This window comes from Ptychodera flava (genome assembly GCF_041260155.1).
Source record: "Ptychodera flava strain L36383 chromosome 3 unlocalized genomic scaffold, AS_Pfla_20210202 Scaffold_25__1_contigs__length_14229661_pilon, whole genome shotgun sequence".
Lineage (NCBI taxonomy): Eukaryota > Metazoa > Hemichordata > Enteropneusta > Ptychoderidae > Ptychodera > Ptychodera flava.
Window position 1 is genome coordinate 5,595,341 of NW_027248279.1, and position 6,000 is coordinate 5,601,340.

Genomic DNA, 6,000 nt, shown 5'->3' on the forward strand with positions numbered 1-6,000 from the left:
TCAGATAGGTTTAGGAGCGAATCCATATCAACAAACAGATCCGTAAACGGCTAAAGTTCGCATCAGCTTTTCCTCACTAACTTCTCATGACAACCAGTGGTCGAAAATCAAGCCATTTGATATTCTACCCTTCAAGGTGTGGGTATCAATACGGTTGACAATTTTATTTGTCGAATGTTTGTCAGTTTACTTTAACATCGGCCACACGCCAATTATATTAACATTTACAGCGACTTTAGGGCAGAACCATTTGATTAGGGGCAGTGAAGGAAATGAGTGTGCCAGCATTTTCCCGTCAGAGCATTTTGTTGTATGTCCAGTGTCAAATAAGTTGTACCTATCAAAAACTTTGTGTCGTGTGTAAGAAGCAATCGATATGCGGCTGTTTATAATTCATGCTTCTAATTATATAAGAGACAACTCGTAAAAATCCATTCTGTTCTGACTGGTCTTGAGAGTGCTGTACTCTGATCCTTAAGTTCATTGCATTCAGGCCGTCATAATAGTACCAGAAGCAGGAAGAAAATATCTTTCATGTGTTATAATTAATTCCAATTTGTTACAGCATGTAGTACAAACTACTGCCATAACGTTCCCAGTAGATTTACCGTGACTGTAGTCTAGAAGTATCTAAATGATAGCGTAGTAGTCTAAAAGAAGTTAAGTTATTGTGCAGTTGTTAATTCATTACTTGCGCAGATGTTTATATAATGCAATTACAGTCACTTCTCCTCTTAGGGAAGAAATATCAGAAACAGCAGTTGTGTTCATTGAATTGTTGTGTTTTCATTCGAGGGTAAGATTGTTAGGTTTTTTTAAAAAAAATATTAAAATTGAAACATATTTAGATAACAACATATCGCTTTCAAAACGAGTTAATTTAGCCTTATCATGTATTTTTAAATGTTTAAATCGATTGACGGTTGTATTTATCTATCAAATATTTACCAATCTGCCACTACAAATGCAATAGTATACACAGATTTATGACAACTTTGACCAAATAGTGTATAGCGTTAAAGTTGACCTTTCTGATACTCTTGTCATGGTTGTCAAATATTCAACTATAACACGATTAGAACTAATTTGAAATAATTGGATCTTCAAAATTTTCAAATTTCTCAAAAATCTAAGGTGCCATTTAGCTGTGCTCAATATTATAAATTACTCATACAACAAGTGTGTAACGTAAAAAGAAACGCAGATGAGCCTACATTTGCCGATTTTAAAGACAGTACTTCACCATCCAATTATCCAAAATTAGTTCCAATCGTGTTCTATGTGAGTTGTCGGATTCTTCTGAAAATTCTAACTATTCGGAAAATATTTATATTTAGTATTGCCGGGTCGATTTAAATTGTTTCAGTGTATTTATGGAGTACCCCCAATCGAGTGTAAGAGTTGTAGTTGAGAAGAATCGTTGATGTCTCTAATCATAAATAGGGAAATAGTTCTGTTCAAGCTTGTCTGTCTCACCGTTCACAAAATAGCGCTTGCATAGAATTATTTTAAGGTCCAAAGGCTTTGACAGGCATTTATGATCAGATTTCGGTATGTCAAATAACCTGCATTCCCTGTTCTAAAGTGTGAGAGGTGTGTCAATAGCGACCAAATGTCATTGTAGCCAAGGACTAAATTTAGCAAAGTTGTGTTATGTGAAAATACTCCCTATAGCAATAGAGTTTGTTGTGAACTCTACACTTTGACATTCAACCTTAGCGATATGTTTACTTTATTTAGTTGAAGATAGATTTGTAGACTATTTGTATTGCCCGGATAAATAGAGACATGGGGTAATTTATGTTAGGTGTACCATTCTGTACGATAACAGGTGACCTTTACCTGACCCAACACTCAGTCCCATGTATCAAATATTTACGTCGTCAAAGAAGAATCGGTGACCGGTGATGAATCCAGTTTTTCTTAAAGATTACACTTCGATTCTATGACACAGTGATTTAGATTGCCATTCTCGGAGACACTATAGGACCGTATGTCATGATCAGCCTTTGAAAAGTTAAATCCATTGTTGTTGTTGTTGTTGTTATTCTTTCTTCGTCGTGTTTCCAGCAGGCTTGCCCTTTGTCTTCACACAGATAATGACACTACCGACACAGGTGCGTTACTAGAGGCCCTAAACCTCCAAGAATTTTACCATATTTCGAAGGAACGAAATGACCAATGGCAAGATGAATTGCAGGCAATTGTATCACCTAGTGACTGGGAAACACCTTAGAAGAAAGTAAAGTTGATATTAGGCAGAGAGTCTAATGCCAACTGTTTACAGGAGCTGGTATGGCCGAAACGGTTCAAATGGGCATAATCCATGAGATGGAGAGGGGACGTTTATCGCTTGGAGATGACTACGGAGGAATTCTCTATGACAAAGGGACTTTTTATTGTCCTGGGAGGGCATTGGCAAATAATTTGATATTGACATGTACATACACCTCTGGTTAACATCTCCGGTTGCAATATATATCTTGAGAACAACCCGTAAACTGACTTTATATCTTAAGACAGCGTAACTGAGAAAAGTTTCCTATTACATTATTATAATGTAATGATAACATTAGCTATGTCTAATCATTTTCAGCAGCTCTTCTTTGGCTTAAAACATTTTCTCGATTGTCCAGGGGAGAGTAAGACTCTGAATGGACCATATTCAGCGTGAATGCCTGAAGATTTGGATGTTTTAGGGAATTAAATTTTCAAATTTATTTCTGCGGGTGGAATTTCCATCGGAATAAGGAAAAATTAAAATTTTTAGAAGATAATTGTAAGACTCGGGGAATTAATATATCATTTCTGTTGTCATTGCCACCTTTCGAAGTGCTTTTTGAAAAAAAAACATATGAAGGATGAAACAGATATTACCATTTTCTTCAAAAAAGAGTAAATGCACAGTTTTGCAGGTTAAAGTGAAAATTACTGTTTATAGAGTCGTATTTCTTTTGACTTGAATGGATCAAAATTATCGTAACAAATTGCATGAATTTCGTCGCGATTTGTGTTTTTACTTACGCGGATTACTTTCATTTAAAGAGTAAAGTGGCCCGTCACCGAGGAGATACTTTCATTCATAAATCCCATCAAGCTGAAATTTGCTACATCAAATGGTATCTCCACCAGCCAGACATACGGATTCTGTCACTTGAACCTGTCAATCATTGTCTCGCGCTGTACCGATGCCAAAGCAAGTCGGCCATCGGTGGACATAACTTTCATCGTGCTAGCGACGGATAGCTTTAGTATTCAGAGTTATGCAGAATATTTACAAAAAAGATTTATGAAGTAAATGCAACGACACGATCGAAACAGTAATTCTCATTCTCAGAGATTTCAAAATATCACGCAAGTTTACGACCGTGGCGAGCGCGAAAGATTATGCCCACAACGCTGCCGTCACCGGTCTCCCGAGTCCGCCCGTGTAATCATTTTAATTCCGATCTCGGTCGTCAATGTTTTTGACTTTGATGTTTGCAGTGACATGTATCTCTACTGTAGATACATCCTAATTTTACCTGACGGAAACTCTGTTTTGAGTTGTCTGAGTCATTTTCGAAGTACATCTGATTTCACAGCGCTGCAATGCATATACAGCTCAACAGTTGATGTCTTCGCTAGCGCTACAGCCTTACGCCGCGCTACAGGTTTGATTCCGAGCAAGAATTTACGGAATTTTTTGTATGATGAAGGAAATTTATCGTTGTTAGTCGAATGACTTTATGCTTGTGCCTGTATGTCGCTTTCCCGAAGATTATACTGTACTCATTTATTCAGTTGAACTTCCGTTGAGGTGAAGATTTCAGGTTTATCGCCAACCGGGATCGCCAGGTACGACGTCCACATTGAGCCTTACGAGGCGACTCGACTGGATCGGCGGTATCCCCATTTGATTCTCGGGAACAGCTAAAGTTTAGCGACTCGAAATTTCGCTGGGTATACCTTCTATGTTTCCATGTGTGGATTTATCGGGTCACCTTTTTTGAAAAAGTGTCATGAGAGCACGGCATCGATCACGACAAATCGGTCTATGTTCACGTCGCGACCCGCATGTATGAACGGTACCATGCAAGAAAAAAGTTCCGGTTGATGACGTACAACAGGGGTAATTCGGATTTCTTATCCGTCCTGTTCTACGTCACACAGGTGGAAATTCGGGCCAGTTCATGTGATAAATATAATATACAATACAACACCAGGAGAAATCTGGTAATGCAATTAATTTAATATTAATAAGACAAAACATTGATATGTAATAGCATCATCCTCTATAACAGGTTCAAAGACCATACCTGATAAAAAAAAGTCTGAATGAATATACCCGACGTCTTATCACAGGAACGAGAGTACAATTACCATAAATGTCTATGGAGATATGAAGAACGTGCATAGTGTCATGATTTGTCGGGTCTAATGCTAAGAGTAATAAACTTTTCCAGTGTGATTTGATTCAAACTTTGTACGTTAGAGTGCGTATAGAACTTTGATACGAGTGTATTCGAGCATAGCACTTTACACGTGAATCGTTTATCAGGTTTATGAACGTACTACCGTGATATCACTGTGATATCACGCTATGTAATTGTCAATAAGGTGTGAAAAATTACAAGGAACACTTGTATTCTTACATAACTTCTTATGGTATGTAGACCTTAACGAATTGTCTGCGACTCAATAATCGGAAACGAAACTTCTCACTTGGAGAGGTGTATACAAGGTTTGGCGTCAACGTGTTGTAAACAATATTTTGCATGAAATAAATATATACATTGTTCCTTAAAAAACGCGTGGTGGGCGACCCAGGAAGCTGTAGAGTATTTGTTTCTTCCTGCGAATTGACTTGCACGTAAATCGCCTAACACAGAAAATAACGATCCCTATCTTTGGTCATATATCACTATACCAACGTATTTAGGGTAAACTTTTAGGTGTGCGCATTAAGTACAGGGATAAAGACATTTTTTGTTTTTATTCAAGCTTGCATAACAATAACTCGATTACAATTACACACAGTATCAACTGCATACAGCATACAATAAGCCTATGATGAGCTGCAGTGAAATGTTATGTATCAATATAGTTCTCACTTGATTCAATATCTATGGTCTTTTAACTTTTAAATTGGCTTAATTCCCTTGAACAAACATCAGCCAGAGATCCATTTTGACCAACTGGCAAGATTGCATTCCGGTAAATCAATTAATCTGAACTGGAGATTAATTAGCAAGGATGATTCCATTCTATTTTCGGATGATAAGCTGCCCGAGGAGTAAAACTGACATCAAGTCTGTACGTTCAATGAACTACCTTTGAAATACAAATTTTCATAAGAATCTTTTCGTGACAAAATATGATGAATTTAAAAAACAGTCATTGGCTACTGTTCTCTGGGGTTTGTTTGTTGGTTATTGCAAAAGATGGTGCATTTGCATGAATATCCGTTAGATACGATGAACTTCTGGTATGTAATAATTGGTTTTCTCAATATTTTATGATGAGCTAAGAGTGTTCGAGCTCTCTATTTGTGACAAGGAGGATATTCTAGGGGGCAAAATGGAGGCAGGGTAAGAAAAGGCAGGTAATTTTATGATCCCAGGAATGATAACTTTTATTCTTTCTGTCAACCGACACCTTGAAAGACATGAAACTGGATGGGCAGGGAGAATGGTTGGCTGAACAGGTGGGCTACTACATACGGAAGAACATGATGTGTTAGAATTGAGTTCTACGATAATATGTACATGTGAGTACACCCTTGGTCAAAATTTCTGGACACCAAGCAATTGGTAGCTCCTGTATCTTGAAAAGGGGTCGGATACTTGCAAGTAATAGCAACCACGTTTTCGAGAATACCACGTCACCACGTCAGTTGTTAAATTTCTGAAAGTGCAAATCTGATTCGGAGGTTAATTAGGAAGACGTCTCCTGTAAAATATTTCTTTGACTCCTCATTCCAGATTGTCAAATATTTTAGGGGAAAATATCTATGCAACC